This window comes from Podarcis liolepis, assembly GCF_965112155.1.
Source record: "Podarcis liolepis genome assembly, chromosome: 2".
Classification (NCBI taxonomy): domain Eukaryota; kingdom Metazoa; phylum Chordata; class Lepidosauria; order Squamata; family Lacertidae; genus Podarcis; species Podarcis liolepis.
The window spans coordinates 78794571-78812789 of record NC_139555.1 but is presented as its reverse complement, the minus strand read 5'-3'; the positions used below and the strand labels follow the sequence as shown (position 1 = coordinate 78812789).

Here is an 18219-nt window from a genome sequence, read left to right as displayed (position 1 = left end):
CTGATCTTTTTGTAACAGGGGATATTAAATTATGTGAACCCTCCCTCTTGCAATATTGCCAGAAGCAATAAAGTCCAGAAACAAGTACAGTGGTACCTCGGGTTACATACGCTTCAGGTTACATATGCTTCAGGTTACAGACTCTGCTAACCCAGAAATAATACCTCGGCTTAAGAACTTTGCTTCAGGATGAGCACAGAAATTGTGCAGCTGCGGCGCAGCGGCAGTGGGAGGCCCCATTAGCTAAAGTTGTGCTTCAGGTTAAGAACAGTTTCAGGTTAAGAACGGACCTCTGGAATGAATTAAATACGTAACCAGAGGTACCACTGCACAGGCATATCTCGGAAATATTGTGGATTCAGTTCCAGACCACCACAGTAAAGTGAATATTGCAATAAAGCAAGTCACACAATTTTTTTTGTTTCCCCATGCATATAAAAGTTTTGTTTGCACAATACTGTAGTCTATTAAGTGTGCAATAGCATTTTGGTTTTTTAAAAAATGTGCATACCTTAATTAAAAAATACTTTATTGCTTAAAAAAAAGTGCTAACCATTACCTGAGCCTTCAGCAAATTGTATATGTTTTGCTAATGTTGATGGCTGCTGGCTGATCAGGGTGGTGGCTGCTGAAGGCTTGGGATAGCTGTGGCAAATCCTTAAAATAAGCCAGCAATGAAGTTTGCTGCATCGATTGACGCATCCTTTCACAAAATATTTCTCTGTAGCATGTGAGGCTGTTTGATAGCATTTTACTTTCAAAATCTCATCAGTCCTCTCAAACCCTGCTGCTACTTTATCAACTAAGTTTATGTAATATTCTAAATCCTTTGTTGTCATTTCAACAATGTTCACAACATCTTCACCAGGCGTGGGTTCCATCTCAAGAAACTGCTTTCTTTGCTCATCCGAAAGAAGCAACTCCTCATCAATTAAAATTTTATCATGAAATTGCAGCAGTTCATTCACATTTTCAGGTTCCATTTCTAATTATAATTCTCTTGCTATTTCCACCACACCTGCAGTTACTTCCTTCACTGAAGTCTTGAACCACTTAACCCTCATCTAGGAGGGTTGGAATCAAATTCTTCCAAACTCCTGTTAATCTTGATATTTTGACCTCCTCCCATGAAACACAAATGTTCTTAATGGCATCTAGAATGGTGAATCCTTTCTAGAAGGTTTTCAATCCAGCATGAGGCATTATTATTTAATTTACTTCACCCAGCACCTATCAGAGGAATCACTATCCATGGCAGCTATAGCCTTATGAAGTGCATTTCTTCAGTAATAAGTCTTGAAAGTTGAAATTATGCCTTGATCCATGGTCTGCAAAATGGATATAGAGTCAGCAGGCATGAAAACAACATTAATCTCATTATACAATTCCATCAGAGTTCTAGAGTGACCAGGTGCATTGTCAATGAGCAGTAATATTTTGAGCAGCAGGTACCAACAGTAGGTTTAAAATATTCAGTAAACCATGTTGTAAACAGATGTGCTGCCATCTAAGAGGCTTGTTGTTCCATTTATAGAGCACGGGCAGAGTAGATTTAGCATAATTCTTAGGGGCCATAGGATTTTCGGAATTGTAAATGAGCAACGGTCATAGCCCTTATCGTACAGATATGACCTAAACCATGCCAGAGTTTGAAGCTCAATTATAAACTTGCCTGCATTTATATTACATAGATGACACATGGTACTCATGGTAAAAGGCTGTGTGTGTGAAATATTAATTTATTTATCAGGATACAGGGCAAGTTACTGGTACAAATGCAGAATTTAAAATCACTGTGTAATTTTGTTGATGACATCTCAGTAACCTGTTAATTCAAAATATAACCACAAAGCACACTGATTTACACCTAAAACTACAGTGTTGGTGCCAGCCTAACCTGCAGAGAAAGTGCATTCAACAGCCAGGATGCTATTGATGAGAAGGCTCTCCCCAAATGCCATTGAATTCTGTATGTGAACACCTGAATTCCCACAAGAGATTGGACATGAAAATGGCAGCTGTATTGTATAGTGTTTGCTGTTGCTTATGTCTCTGGAATTTGAGGGGGGTCCCAAATAAACAAACATAATTGCACAGCAGGGACTCACAGTTTTTGAAATCATGTGGCTTAAGTTGGTTATATTTAAATCTATCTGTAAAATCACTGTAAAACCTACGTAGAGGAGAATGCACCATCTGATGTTCTACATTTTATTAATCAAACACATCACAAACAGTGTGAAATGTGTCAAACATACTTTTCAGTGTCATATGAAAAGAGGCATACTCTTGTTGTAGCCTTCGTTGTTGCGTCCTGGTCTATTTTGAATTTATGATATTTTGCGGGGAGGGCGCAGAGGCAGCTGGAGAATAGGGGACTATATGGGGAAACAAGTAAAATAAAATAAAAATGTTGTATTAACAATGTTACCTTTTGCTTACACTGTATAGGTGTATGTAATCCTAGCTTCCATTAATATGTTGAGTGTGAGGAATTAACATGCTTTTGCTCGTCTGCAATGAAGCACATATATTCCGAGTTTACTAGTTCAGTACTGCATGTATATGTGCACACAGATACATTCATGTGCTTGCACACATGTGCCCTCACACAGTCACTCCCATCCACATTTTCCCTCTTAAGCTGCAAAGGGCCACTGACCTTCCAATGGGATTGTTCTGACAGTCAGAAGCATTGTAGAGATTAGGTATTACTTGGGTTACAGTGGCTTTGAAAGCTGCTGAGCAGAGATAGAAGAGGTCCAGCACATCCTAACAGTGTTAGGTAAATTTGCTGATCAGTACAGAGCATCTATCGGCAAAGAGCCCTGCACTCTGCTCCACAACGAGGCACTGACCCAGCTTTATCCTCCTATAAGAACTAGTAGAGGGTTTGTTTTTTCTCGTCTACTGTTGTTCTTCCATATCCACTGCAAAGGGAAACTATGACACAGCTCCACCTGGGTGTTTGATTCTTTTTTTTCATGGCCTGTGGAACAATGAAGTCAGAGGTAAGTGAATGATGCAGTGCAGGAAGTTACTGCAGCAGTAGCATTTGCTAGGGATATAATTTAAAGAACCAGCATAGCATAGAAATCTTGTTAAATTCTGTTTGTTTTGCATGCATTGGACAGAAGCAGAATAATAGCTGCTTTCTATATTTTAACATCTCCCTCCCCCCCCCCCCCAAACCCGGCCGGCAAATGTCCTTCTGTTGTGTTCAGCATTGCACTGGAGAAAACAGACTTCATTTTTTTTTCCTGAAGGGAAGAGAAAGCTGTATTTTCTAGAGCACTGTACTTCTTAGTGATACAGATTAATGGGATTTTACAGCTTGTTTCACTATGTTGTAATAAGCTCCTTTCTAGAAATAAACATGCCTGTCGTTGCAGCTGGTGCAGTTTATTTAGATTGCTCCTATTGATTCTGAGCTCATGTTCATGCTTCTTATTTGCATTTAGTCAATTAAGTATATATGCTCATTCTGAGTCACTTCTGGTGAGTTTCCTTTTATTTGGTTGATTTAAAAGACGTAGGATAATTTATTTATTTAGATTTCTTCCCAAACTATATTTCTTCTTAAACCCCAACCAGTTAATATGAGAAAGCAAAGCACTTTTATTTTCTAAAATATTATACCTGCCCATTTTCCAGGAGGAGGTTCTTTTCTAGGTCATGAGCCTGCTTTTTCTGTGAATGGATTCGCTTTATCCCCAAGTCATGTTGGTAGAAGAGGAAGCACCCCCTTATAACATAGTTTTCAAGTGCACTGCAGCTACTGATTAAAATGTAAATAGAGAGAGAGAGAGCTATGTGATGTATTAGAGGCTATATGTGAGGCAGGATGGTAATAATTATACATTATTTTTTTAAAAAAATAATGCTATAAATCAAGTTTGCATTTATATGAGGTGCCTTGCTTAGTGTCTAAACTACATCTTTGATATGGGTTAGTATACTGCATTAATACATATATAATTTTCTAGTAAAACTAAACGTTTAATGCTTGGTTAGAGTGTGCACATGGAATTCATCCTCCCACCCCCACCCCAACTGCTGTTTTTCACAGTATAGCAAAACAGAATGTAAGACAGCTGCTTGTTAAATTAATTGAGAAGTCATTGAGATAATGTATGAAAATTATCAAGACAAGAGAAAACCATATTAATGCCTGGGTTTTATTTTTCACAGCTTTTTAATACTTTAAGGCTGCAATCTGACAAACATTTACTAGGGAGTAGTCCCATTTAGCACATTGGGATATTTCCAAGTAAACAAGCTTTGGATTGCACTGTAAGTATAACAAAAATTGAAAACGTAAAAATTGAAAGGGTGACTGTGTTTAAAGGTTCTGACACAACCTTAGTTAAAATTCATGACCAGGTAAAAGTTTTATGAGAAACTCCGTAAACAGGGTGAAATATGGCCTGTGTTGTCATAAGACTCTCTAACAAAAATGTCAAATATTTATTAGCTAAAACATGACTGGATGGCTTAATTAGAAAATGTAGATCCAGATTTTAGTGAATTGGAAATGTAAAGGGTATTCCTATTTGGCATTCTAGTTCAGACCTTTCAGCTAATTAAGTGTATCTGCTTTAAAATTTTCTTTGGATTGTATAATACTGCTATTTTCCCTGAACTCTTAGAATGATATATGTGAACATACAATAAACAGGAGAAAGGTGGTGGAAGCATATTGTTTAAAGAGTTAAAAGTTTATATCTTTTCAGAAGTTCATGGAGAGACAGTAACATGCACTGCTACTCTTCACATTTTTCTCTTTGAATGGTCTGTGCTATAAAAGAACCCAAATAGTCCATTTTCCCTTTTCATTTTTTTGACATTTCTGTCTTTCTCATTTAGTTCAGTGTGTTGCATATTACCCATCATTGAACAGGTTGGTCTTTATGAAATATTAAGCAGTCATTTATCTCAGGAAGTCAACAGTCTGTGTTCATGGGGTTGGCAAGCAATTAAACTGTTTAGGGTATTTTCCTCTCTTTCATAAAGCATTTTACCATAAAATCACAATGCATTATATAGTTTGTATGTGTCTATGCATTTGTGTGTGAAAGAGAGCGAGAAAGAGGGAGAGAGAGTATTCACAGTGATAGTCACAAAAATAAGAAGAGTTCTATGTTTTAAACTGGTAGCAATTTGCCATTGCAATGCATCTGAACTTATTTATTGAATTTTAAGTCAACCTTGATTCATAGAATGATTTATAGAATCCTAGGGTAGTGTTCAAGATATATAAAAACATTCCAACAATATTGCATCACAAACTTACAATGAAATCTCTATAAAAAATATTTTTAAAAATACAGGACACCTGTAGCAGTCATAAAATACTGATTCTAAAATTTAAGCTCCACCCCCCCCAAAAAAACCCTGCCTGGATATTTATTAATAGTGTAATACTCTTGTTGACTTTAGCAGCTTCACTCAACTCTTTATAGCACTGTATGTAGCTACTCAGAGGGTCTTTGAAGCTGCCTTTGCAATACAGTAGCACAATGCAGATGCTAAGCAAAACTTGCTCTAGCGTTTTTGTGCCCATTTGGAAGATGGAATGGGAATTTACAAAGTTTTTTCCGATAATTGAAAGGACACGTGAGAATCCGACTTGAGAAAGTAGTTATGTTTTATTACTTTTGAAGTTATGCCTGTTTGCTAAGAAACTCTTGTAAAGGCTGAATATCTCCCCAAGCTGAAAAGTCACAAACTAATAAAATCTTTAATATCCATATGTTCAGTTTTGGATTTGAATAAATACTTTTAATACCACAAAAAAGCTAACTGTGTACTGGCAAAACAAGTGTCTATACTTGAATGTGTTGGTTCAGACAGCACACATAGTATGTAAATTTTTAGACACGCCTTTATTTTAATAAAATGTAGGTGATGAGGCTGCAATTTGAAGAGTAGGATAAAACACAGGGGAGCTTAACATTTTACCCTATACCATTTTCCTGCTAAAGATCACATTTCCCCAAGCTGCTTTCCCACTTGAGGGGGAGAGGGGGTCTCCTCAGCAGTGATTAACAAGAAAAGCTTAAGCAGTGCATTTTTCACAGAGGAAAGGGTTTAAAAGCATCCCCCCCCTTCCAATGTCAGTTTTCCTCTTCAAATTGCAGAGTTGGTCACCTTCATTGTATAAAAGAGAAAAGCATCTCTTAAAATAGTCATTCTAAAGTTCCATCCTAAAGTTCCCAAGGTTGCTGGTGATTATGTATGCATTTATGCAATCACTTTTGAATAATGTATCCCACAATTCTGCTTGGAATTCGGAATTCAGCTCTACTGAGTTCCTGTCAAGCGTATTGATGGGAGATTATGACTGGAAAATCATGGCTCTGGGGCAACTTGGGAGAGCTTCAGAAAAGAGGACTGATAACAGTTTCAGCAGTACAGAAGAAAACAAATAGAAGTTACTTGTATTGGGTACAACACAGCTTATCTACACTTACCTTTCCAAGTCCAGTCTGTGCTTTAATGCTCCATATCCAAGTGTCCTTTTTTTTGCTCCAGAGCTTTCCCCACAAAACCCACTCTCTAGCACTCAGTCAGAACAAACACCAATCCACAGAAAGCCTGAATTGATGTTTGCTCCAACTGAGCACTAAAGAGTGGGTTTTGGCAGGACAAGCTCAGGGGGACGGGATAAAACCATTTGGACATGAATCTTTCAAGCTCAGACATGTACCTGGAAAGAATAGGGCAAGAGGTAAGTGTGGATAAGCCCACAGCCAACCAACATGAAGGCAGTGACAAAATGCATGGGAACCAGTAGAAGTTAGCCTTTGGAGGTTTGTATGTTAAAAAACAGATTCAAAAACAGCTAAGCGGATTCTAAAGAAAAGCAGAGCTGCCTCAAAAGAGGAGATGCTCTTGACATGAGTAAGACATAAAAATACAGTAATCCAGTGCTTTATTTCCTAGTAGCTGAACACTTGAGCCACAGTTAAAGTGGACTCAGACTGGGTCTTCTACGTTAATCAAAGTTGCAGTCAGATACAGTTGCTTGCTAAATTAACCTGAGGGTTCTCCTCAGTGCCAGTAAGCTGCTGCTGATGGTGATGAGGATGATAAAGTAAAACAAAAAGTGTTCAGAACTATGTTGTTATATAGATTATAATATTATAATAATCTCCATACAAGGCATTCGGAGCCTGAGGATTTTCAGCTTTCATCCCCCCCACCAAATTTAAATGAAATGATGCTGTTATCTACAAAAGACAGAAGTTGTAGTTTTTCTCCACATACAAAATTCACGTATGAAATTCATAATGGGTTTCTTATCACACAGTTTGCTGCAAGATTACTTTAGAGATACAGCTCATCCCAAGTGGTCTGCAGGGGGATTGGGCAGGAAACTGCATCTCGTCTATGTACATTGTAAGCAAGCATTCTCAGTGCAATTTTCAGAGAGCATTTAGTATTATGTCAGTGAAGAAGAAATAAGAATAATGGGGCTGAATAAAGCTTTGAATGGTTCAGGCTTGGACTTTAGGATGCAGGGTGAAGCCAGGCGCATAGGTGATTGTGGGCTGGAAGATGTTTTCTAATAACATTTACTAGCATCTGGGTTCTCCCTGCAAATGAGTGAACAAAGTACTTGAGAATAGCTTGGCTGGGTACCAACAACTATGGCTTGCTGCTGGGTCACTACCCTACTGGTGGAGTAGGAGTGGTCATGGCACACCCAAATTCAGTCCATTGTATGGCTGACTAAGTATGCTTAAGAGCAATAAAAGTATGCATCTTTTATAAATGGATATAATAGTTTCTCTCGTATAAGTTGGAAATGTTGTGGTTCATTGTTGTTCAAGTGTCAGTGGTTTTCATGGACTGGCTGGATGCAGAGGAGTGGTGGGAGGCACCAGATGGGGGAACCCTCAAGGGAAAAAAGGTTCAAAGCCCAGGGACTGGTAGTGGAGTGAAGAGGGAGCAGACTGGGAGGAGGAAATGTCAGAAGCTGAAGAGGCAACAGGATTTAGTGAGCAGGAAGAAGCTGGGCCAGAAAGCCACCCTGATTCAGAGGCTGGAGAGGAGGGGGGCCAGGAGACACAGAAGAGGCAGGCTGCTGAAGAATCCAGGGAGTCTTCCCCCTCCTGCACTGACCAGCTTCCCTATCCCCTGGTCTCCCAGAACATGCAGAGAAATGAAAAGAGCAGAGGAGAGAATGGTTGCGCACAGACTCAGTCTCCAGTTGCTTTGGGAAAACCCTGGAGAGGAGAGGACTTAGGCAGCTGTGGGAAGGTGGGGACCTTCAGTCCTCATAACTGCCTCATTGGGACAAGACTTACTGGGAAGAATTGCTGGCATCACTAGGCCTGTGCTGTTTTGGTTTATTTGAATAAAGAACCTGGTCATTCCTTTCTTCTCTCTGTCCCACTCAGGGTGCTGTTTTGCTGCCCCTCTAACCTGCTGCCTAGAGTACGTGCTTCCTCTCGCCTGCCCCTCTTGATTGAGGCTTGATATCTTGAATCACTAACATTTAAATTGCACTTATTTGAGGAGCTTGTAAAATATTGTTTTTAATCTACAGCATTATTTTCAGTTTTAAATTACTGCTTTTGATTTCTACTTGCTGTGCTAATTCAGAAGCCTACTGGAACATTAAGGACATTTGTTCGCCAGTGGATGATGTGTTCACTTGCTGTATACAATCAGCCAATTTTATTTTTTATTTTTTTAGGGATGGAAGCAATACAGATTATGACCTATTCTGTCTCCAAGTTGGGTGCTTAATATTGATGTTATGCATTCCAGCTGTATTTTCCTGCAATTTAAGCTCTAAATAGTTTGACTTATACAGTCCTCAAGACAGCAATCAGCAGGGATCAAAAGAGGCCCTTTTTTGAGAAATGGCCCATCATAATACTATGACTTTATTATGTTACTCAGAGAAAGCACAGTAGAGGGTGTTAGTTCAGCTGCAAACTCTAGCCCCATTTTGTTTCATCTAGAGATTCTTACAAGACCCTCTGTTAGACAAGGAAAGCATAACGTTGTTTTTGAGACATTGCTTGCTTTCTCCCTTTCTGGCAACGATTCCTAGCATGAGTTCAAGTCACATATGTTCCTTTCCAGTGCCAGAAATGGGGAAAACATTTCCTGTTAGCTAGCGGGTAATGGGCAAAGCATTATCACAAAGGTAGGTTGGAAATGTTTGTGTAACAGAAATGGTATAGCAAAGTTTTTTGGTAACTCAACTTTGTCATGCTAATCAAATGAGCTAATGGACAAAATATTTCCTACTGGTTATTTTTTAGAAAAAATATAGCCTTTTATTAGACTAGTTGGTATCCAGACTAATTTTATTAGACTAATTGGTATGTGAGTTTTTGCATTAAATGACACTCTTCTTTACATGAGATGCTCAAAAAAATAAGGGGGATACTATCTGAATATAGCGTTGCACCCAACACTGCTGTTCTCATCATGCAGGAAACCTCAAATTTTGGGGTAGGGGACACAGGCAGGAGAGGTGAATGGGAAGTCCTGGTGTTAGAACGAAACTCATGCTTGTTTAGTGTTGCCTACAACCCAGAGACATGAAGTTGCGCTTGCTTACACTTACCTACAATTGTTTTTATTTTCATAGTCGTTCAAATGGATTAGACTAGAGGAAAGTATTTAAGGCAATCTAAACAGAAACCATTTCATGCACTAGGTCCCGTCCCCCCATCCCCCCAATTTTTTTATTGAAGCTTTTTTTTAATACAACAGATAAAAGGCAAGGGGGAAAAGGAAGGAAGGAAAAGAAAGAGAGAAAAGGAAAAGGACTTCAAATTTGCTGGTAACAGTTAACTAAATTATTCAAAACATTCACTCCACTACAACATCCAACTGTTCCATTTTCCATAAAGTAGCATTTTCCCATCTTCAAACCCAAATATTGCACTAGGTGTTCAAGTTGCATCAGCTCTTAAAAAATATTAAGAATCTCTCCTTCTCACTCACCTATATCAGTGTCAGAATAAACATGATAAAAAGATCCAGTTTAATGATGCACTTGATTTAATGAATCTCAATACCAGGTCAGAGTTTACCAGCACTTTCAGTTCATAATCAGTATCATATAAGCATTTGTGAAAACATCCCTGCACATTTGGGATAGCCAACACTGGATCCCTGAAACCAGAAAAGAGTGATTTGGGAGAAGCAGGCCAATAAGAATAATTAAGGGCTGACCCACCCATGAAGTGGGGCGCAGCCATCATCACTCAGAGAAGCAGCACTGGCATCAGGCTTCCAGTCCCCGTCCCCACCCCTGTTTAGTCTAAAGGTCCCAGTGCACTTGGTTTAAATGCTGTGGCAGTGGACTGGACTGAACCCTGGCTCTGTCAGATCCATTACCAGTTCCATGCCCCCATGCAAATGGCTGTGATTGGCCAATTCAAAAATTAAATTTGGCAGGAAATCTCTTTAACCCCCATGGCCGGTTGAGGCCAACAACAGAGTCAGCTGGCCACACATATAGGAACCCCCGCCGTCCCGCTGCCATGTCAATAACGGTAAGCAGACTTTGCCTTGTTTGGCTATAACATTTGAATTTAACAGTGGTTGAACACACTGTTTGGCCTACATTACAGTAGTGTTACACTGTGTTGATATACTTTTCTTAAAGTAGCACATCCTGATTAAACTGTTCAGCAGTGTGGAAACTTTGATGGCAACACTTCCTCCCACAAAATAAAACTGTGCTTTATAAGCATGCTTGCCAATCAGATATGTCCTGACCTCCTTTCCAGCATGGGAAATGAGCAGAGGAAATAAACAAATAAAACTTGATCACCATGAGGTGTAGATTTTAGCAACTGTCCCAAAATGTTATGATTTTGTTTTTTAAGATGTGGCATATTAATGTATTGAGAATGCTATTTATTATTCCTTTCCTTCCTGCTATTCCCTAGAGAGCATTAGGGAAGTTAAAAAACAAAAACAGAAGATGTATCACCATCTTAAGGTAAAGGTAAAGGGACCCCTGACCATTAGGTCCAGTCATGGCCGACTCTGGAGTTGCGACACTCATCTCGCTTTATTGGTTGAAGGAGCCGGTGTACAGCTTCTGGGTCATGTGGCCAGCATGACTAAGCCGCTTCTGGCGAACCAGAGCAGCACACAGAAACACCGTTTACCTTCCCGCCAGAGCGGTACCTATTTATCTACTTGCACCTTGACGTGCTTTCAAACTGCTAGGTGGGCAGAAGCAGGGACCGAGGAATGGGAGCTCACCCCATCGCAGGGATTCGAACCGCCGACCTACTGATTGGCAAGTCCTAGGCTCTGTGGTTTAACCCACAGTGCCACCCGCGTCCCTGCTTAGTTCTCATTTAATTATATCTATGGTTGACAGAAATCTATTTAATGTATATATACTGTCTTTCAGGGTGCAAACACTAGCAAAATGGCTTACACACAAGTATATACCAAACCATTAATTTAACACAATATCAACAGGAAGTAATTCTTATAAAAATGTTTTATTCACTGAAAGAAGAGGTTGTTTTATTTCATTGATCCTAGGTCTGTGCACGTTAGAAAAATATACCAGATTTGAAAGGTGGGAGATTGCTCACATTCTAAATATGAATATAGAGGGTAACTTTCTGCTGTTACCTAATCAGTATGACCTGTAACTTAATATTGTTGACTTTGATAGCAAGGACGTGTCCTGTACCTGTGAAGATCTAAAATGTTGCAAACAAGCAGGGTTAAATGGCCTGAGTACATTTCTACTTTGTAGTAAAACTGAGTCTTGCTATCAGAGCATTTTCCAATTTCATAAAAACATAGAGATTTATTAGAGAAAAAACAAGTTGACAGTGTAATTTTTCCCCCAGATGTGGAACAGTTGACAAAACTGAGACTAGGGGGAAATCCACAAAACCTTAGTCATGACTGTTGTGAGGTGTTTTTAATATATTTTAATTCATTGTAAAATCATAAATGCCTAAAAATTGTTCTACAAAATGGGGGGGGGGTGGCTCAACGTTCTTTTGGGTAATTTTGTGTACCATTAAAATTATTTAGCACTCTATAAAAAATTAGGCATTATCCCACTCCCCAGCTGTAACCATAGTAAGATTGGAAACAGGCCTAATATTCACATATTCTGTTTCCATTTTCATCATGGAGAGAACATACCAAGTGAAACAGGAACATCATACATTTATTGAAACAGGATTTCCTTGACAGGGAAAAAGGATCAAGGGTGTTACATATTCCAGGGCAGATCTAATCTCAACATTCACTGCAAGATCCAGAGGCAATGGTGTTTACTGAATTCATTACTCATTAAGTGGAAACTGCAAACCAATACCTGTTTTACAGATCATCCTAAGTGTAAAGTGAGAAGAAGGAAGGTGGGATCCCACCCATGATTCTTCTTAGATACACAATATGCCAATGTGGATATGTGGTAATACTCTTCCTTTTCCAGCAGCTCTTTAAAAAAGAACGCAAACCATTCCATGGAAAGTTAAGTCAAAGGGCTACTCTTCCTATAGGGAGATGTGCCTGCTCCAAATATGGGGACAGCCCATGACAGCAGAGCTAAACATTTCCTTCCTCTTCATGTTCAGCCAGTGTGGTGTAGTGGTTAAGAGTGGTGGACTCGTAATCTGGTGAACCAGGTTCGATTCCCTGCTCCTCCACATGCAGCTGCTGGGTGACCTTGGGCCAGTCACACTCCTCTGAAGTCTCTTAGCCTCACTCACCTCACAGAGTGTTTGTTGTGGGGGAGGAAGGGAAAGGATATTATTAGCTGCTTTGAGATTCCTTAGGGTAGTGATAAAGCAGGATATCAAATCCAAACTACTACTCTTCTTCTTCTTCTTCTTCTTCTTCTTCTTCTTCTTCTTCTTCTTCTTCCAGAAGTGCCAAAAGAAGCAGCCCTGTTTGCTCACACTCCCTCGTCAGTTCTTTTCAGTAACATGCAAAGCCATCCTTGGTCTGTCTTCTAAGAGTTCCCTCTTTTAAATCCTAAGCAGCACAACTTTAACAGGTTCTGAGTATCTCAGGACTTAACGATTGGCTGATGTGAGGAAGTTAATGTTTATTTAAAGAGTAATCTTACCTATTCACCTTTACTGCATTTTAAAAAAAAAAAAAAGGTAAAGGGACCCCTGATCATTAGGTCCAGTCGTGACCGACTCTGGGGTTGCGGCGCTCATCTCGCTTTATTGGCGGAGGGAGCCGGTGTACAGCTTCCAGGTCATGTGGCCAGCATGACTAAGCCACTTCTGGCGAACCAGAGCAGCGCATGGAAACGCCGTTTACCTTCCCGCCGGAGCGGTACCTATTTATCTACTTGCACTTTGACGTCCTTTCGAACTGCTAGGTTGGCAGGAGCAGGGACCGAGCAACAGGAGCTCACCCCGTCGCGGGAATTTGAACCACCAACCTTCTGATCAGCAAGTCCTAGGCTCTGTGGTTTAACCCACAGCGCCACCCGCGTCCTCTATTGCAGAATTAAAAAAACCAAAAAAAACCAGACATGGGGATGTTAGCTGTGGAATATTGATTTTAGAAAGTGTATCAACATTAATTATTGATTAAAGCAAGCAAGCGTTGACTTAGCTTATTGGCAAATTTAAAATTACAGAAAGCATTTGAAAATATACGAAAAGGGACTTTCCAAAATAACCTTAAACTCAGGTACATGCAGTGTGTAGTTTTCAGACCTAACCAGCTTTTTGTAATAGTATCAAATTAAAGCATGCACATTGTGTCATGAATATGCTTACTGTTCTGCGCAACAAAAAACAAAAATGTTCTGCTTATAAAGACACTGTGTGAGCAAGCAGCAAGGTTCCAGAATGTGATAAAATATGTCTATTCAGAAAGTTTACATATTTGGTTGACTTTTGGCTGTATGTCTTTCCTCTTGGCAAACCTGAGGAATGTCTACCACATGCTGAAGCCTGGCACAGATTATGCTCAGAGTATCCAACACAAAAACCCTAATCTTCAGAAGGAAACTGAGTGAACTATTTATGGATCTCTCTGTTGCATAACACGTTCAGACTTTCCTAGACTGAGGATTCCTTTCAAAATATTTTTCAGAAAGCTGCCTTTCTAACAGGCTGCTGAAAGCACTGAATGAGCCCTTTAGCTAGTTAAAGTTATTTTGAAATGTTAGTGTGCCTAATTTTAATTGGCAGCAGTGATATAAATGTGTCCCAGTGTTTATGCTTATTGTTTTAGTATTGAAGTTTGACTCTGCCTAGTCCTAATTCGCTTAGAATATTCATTTTAAACTGATACGTGGTAAGAAGAAAAATGATACTGGAATTTTGGTTCTTAAAAAGTGAATTCCCTAGCCCACAGGTTTTCAAACTTTTTGGGTCCACGGCTCCCTTGACCAACTACATTCTTTCTGCAGCACCTCTGTAGGGCTCAGGAGCCCAGTTAGGTCACCCCTTGCCTGCAGAGTGTTCCCTCAGCCTCCTCTCCTCTCTCATCTCCTTGGGAGTCCCTGGGCAGCTGCTGCTGCTGCTGCTGCTGTCCCTGGTCTCTGATCTGCCCCTGTCCCAAAGAGAGGTGCCTCTCAGAGGCACCATTCGCCTGCGAAGCTTATAGCCAAGTCTGCTGCAATAAACAGCTGTGCAAGCCTTTGGGAGGCAGAGATGTGAGAGTGCATCAAAGAAAGAAGGGAAAGAAAGAGGGACAGAGGCCAGTGTTGCCTGCGGCACCCCAGAGCATCATTCAAGGCACCCTAGGGTGCCACAACACACTGGTTGAAAACCACGGCCCAGCCACATGGCATGTTGGATATCCTCATTTTATAGTATAAATGTATAAGTAAAGTACCTGAAATAAAGGCATCAATTAAAAGGTGCTTGTTAACTCTTGCATTGGAACACTTAGCTAGTGCTTAGGGCTGAGGGAAGTGGGTCATCAGTTTATACAGCAACTTTCCATTATGGTGATCTCTTAATTTTGAACTGATAAGGCTCATTAGATTCTACAAGATTTGAAGGCTTATGATACATGAATTATGTGGGATCTGGAGGCCTTGTGGCATCTGTAATTTCTCATAAAATTTGTTGGTAGAGAAGATGCAGCCTTACTTGGGAACAGTGAAGGTTTAAAAAAAAAAAAAGGAAGTGGATCATGTTGTGTCCCCCAGTCTTTCTCGGTGTCTCTAACAATGAAAAAAAACCCACAGTGATTTTTGTTCTTGGTATATAGTTCTATTCTCAAGGCCTGTAATTATAGGGATCTGGATGGAAACATGTCTAGGAATCTGTGTGGCCATGATAATTCCATGGAGTACAGTTGGGCCCTTTTGGTATGGAATCAGGATAGATGTGAGTTTTTTATTATTGAGAAAAGGTTTTGCCCAAATGTCAAGATGCCTAGGTGACTAAAATACATGGAAGTTCTGGCTGACACATAGACTCTTTCTGCATTTACTCAAATCCAGCATACTCCCACTGCTGGTTTTGGAAGGGGTATACACCCCAATGTTAACCACAATTCTTGTCTATCCTGTTGTTTCCTATGGAATATTGCATTTTGATGGGTTTTCCCCCAAACCAGCTTCGATCAAAATTGAGAAAAAGAACAACCTAGCTGCATTTTAAGACAGTAATATGTGCACAGCTTAGTGCAAATCTGCAGGTTGTTTCAGCATTGGAATTGTACTGGTATGCAGCTATCCCAGTAATCAGCTCTGTGCCAAGGATTGGTTTACCATTGGGTTAGCAATGCAGTGCACCCAGGTATAAATATATATATATATATATATATATATATATATATATATGTGTGTGTGTGTGTGTGTGTGTGTGTGTGTGTGTGTGTGTGTGTCTGAAATGGAAAGTGTATCCTCACCTAGTATAGTGACCTTTCTTTCCTTTATGTTGGACCTGTGGAAATATTTTAAACAGCAGAGTACTCACTGAAATCTGCTTTTCGTTGCAGAATCTCAATTCTGCAACTTCAGTAAGGTAAAGGGACCCCTGATCATTAGGTCCAGTCGTGGCCAACTCTGGGGTTGCGGCGTTCATCTCGCTTTATTGGCCGAAGGAGCCGGTGTACAGTTTCCGGGTCATGTGGCCAGCATGACTAAGCCGCTTCTGGCGAACCAGAGCAGTGCACGGAAACGCCGTTTATCTTCCCGCCGCAGCAGTACCTATTTATCTACTTGCAACTTCAGTAGGCAGAATCAAATAGGCTGCCTGCCCCAAAGTGGCTACTTGTGAACAAACTTTATCCTGCTGCTAAAGATCCCCTTTGCCCCATTGCAAAGTTTTTTGACTACTCACAAAGAATCTTCACAAATTTTCAATGTCTTTGAGGTGAACAGATGAGTTGTTGTTCGTACCTAGGAAGAAATGGACAATTATTCTGTAAATTGCCCAGTGCAATGTAAAACAACTGGGCCATTTAACATGTGCCAACAACAGCATCTGGCCTTGAGAGATGAATGCCAGAAATGGTTACACAAATCTGGAACATCACAATTTATCTGTGAGTAGGTTGTGAGTATTTAAGGTTAGTGTGCTTGACCTGGGACAAAATGGATACTGCAAGCAAGTAAAACTTGCTTTATGGGCATAATATTCTAGATTATCTGACTGCATTAAAAGTTGTCTTCTATGATACCATGCTTTTAATGCCTATTGCCTAAAATGATTAGATGGCACATAAATGGCATCTGTGCCAGTTTATTTTTTATCAGTAAACCCAGAAGAGCTTTTTAATAAAATATAGTATTCAACAACATTTGTTCCAAACAATACAGCATGCTGTATTATGTCCACATAATTCATCTTCTCATTTAGAATGTCCATGCCCTTAGATTTATGGAGTTTATACACAAATAAGTTTATATAAATGTCTGCTTAAGCTTTCTTCAAGATTCAGTACTCCCAATGCAAGAAGACTCTCTTTCAGCCCTTTGTCCCCGTTCCCTTCCAAAGACACACAAATCCTTTAATACCCTGGATTAGAACGAATATGGCTCTCCTTAGGTGACCTCAAAGTGAGTCAGCAAAAATAACTGTGCTGCTATGCAGGACCCGTCACCTGACGTTGAGAAGTTTCGCTGAAGAGTGTTTAACTCCTTTTTATGTCTGGGGTTTGCTACATGATCCTAGCAGTGAAACCTTTCTGACAAGTTTTCTGGAATTCTCAATATAGATATTAAGGAACTCTTCTAATAAATCTTGGATGTCTAACACTTTTAAGTTAGCAGAACATCTGAATAGTTGCAGCTAATGTTGCCCATAACAGTTCTGTATTAAAAATGTATGTGTGAGCTTGCGTATTTGAGCCTTCCAAAAACATTGCTAGTTAGTGGGCATTTTTTTTTTATTTGCAGAGGTCTAGATTAATGAGATTTGCTAAATGAGCAAAGGTCAGACTTATTTTAGCAATATGGCAACACTAGAAGGATGTAGTAGATTTATTTTAGTAACACTTTTTATACTAATTATGATACTTTATATATTCTTTGCTCAGATAGCATTTGTGGCCTGTAAAAATGTAATTATTCCAACAATTTTACTGCCAGTGACTTGATCAGTGGACCCTTTCCGCACTGGGTTGCATAGAAATCACCCTGTCATGGGACCCTGGACATTGTAAGGGATCCTGGAAAACTAGGGTGCACTCTTAAGTTCACATAAAATGCTAATGAAGCTTGTGGGTCTCTCTGTTCTCTCCTGTAACTGGATCCAGCAAGTGTTAACATTTAAGCAAGGATTCAGATTCCAGGCTAGCCTCCTGGTGAGGTGATAGCCTAGGTAATGGACCATTAAGGGAAGAATGGAAGTGTATCTGTGCTAGATAGCAAATGGGTGGCCACCCTCCCCCCAACTAACTTATATCCATTCATTTCAATAGGTCTACTATGAGTAGAACTTATTGGATACAACCCTAGATCTATATCACAAGCTCTGTATTTTAGCACACTAATTATTGGAAGACTATAACTATGGCTTGTTCCGGTTCATCTGTTCATTTGGCTTTGATTTGGCTTTACAGTCATACCTCGGGTTGAAGTTGCTTCAGGTTGAGCATTTTCGGGTTGCGCTCCACGGCGACCCGGAAGTAACAGAATGCATTGCTTCTGGGTTTCGCCGCTCACGCATGTGCAGATGCTCAAAATGACGTCATGCGCAGAAGCAGCGAATCACGACCCGCGCACGCACAGACGCGGGTTGCATTCGCTTCAGGATGCGAACGGGGCTGCGG

The 18219-nt window shown here is 40.0% G+C and overlaps 2 protein-coding genes across 20 annotated transcripts in view; one reads left to right on the top strand and one right to left on the bottom strand.

The window, feature by feature from the left end:
* The window catches only part of CFAP92 (cilia and flagella associated protein 92 (putative)), a 332392-nt gene that overhangs the window by 139620 nt on the left and 174553 nt on the right, over positions 1-18219 (bottom strand). The gene's annotated exons all lie outside the window — the stretch shown is intronic.
* Positions 1-18219, top strand: part of IQSEC1 (IQ motif and Sec7 domain ArfGEF 1) — a gene marked incomplete at its 5' end in the record, with an annotated part of 298180 nt that overhangs the window by 186357 nt on the left and 93604 nt on the right. Inside the window, one exon of one of the 19 annotated variants that reach the window (XM_083489193.1) lies at positions 2836-3011. The exons of the other annotated variants lie outside the window; for them this stretch is intronic. Of the gene's footprint in view, positions 1-2835; positions 3012-18219 lie in introns of those variants that run through there. 19 annotated transcript variants of the gene reach the window in all.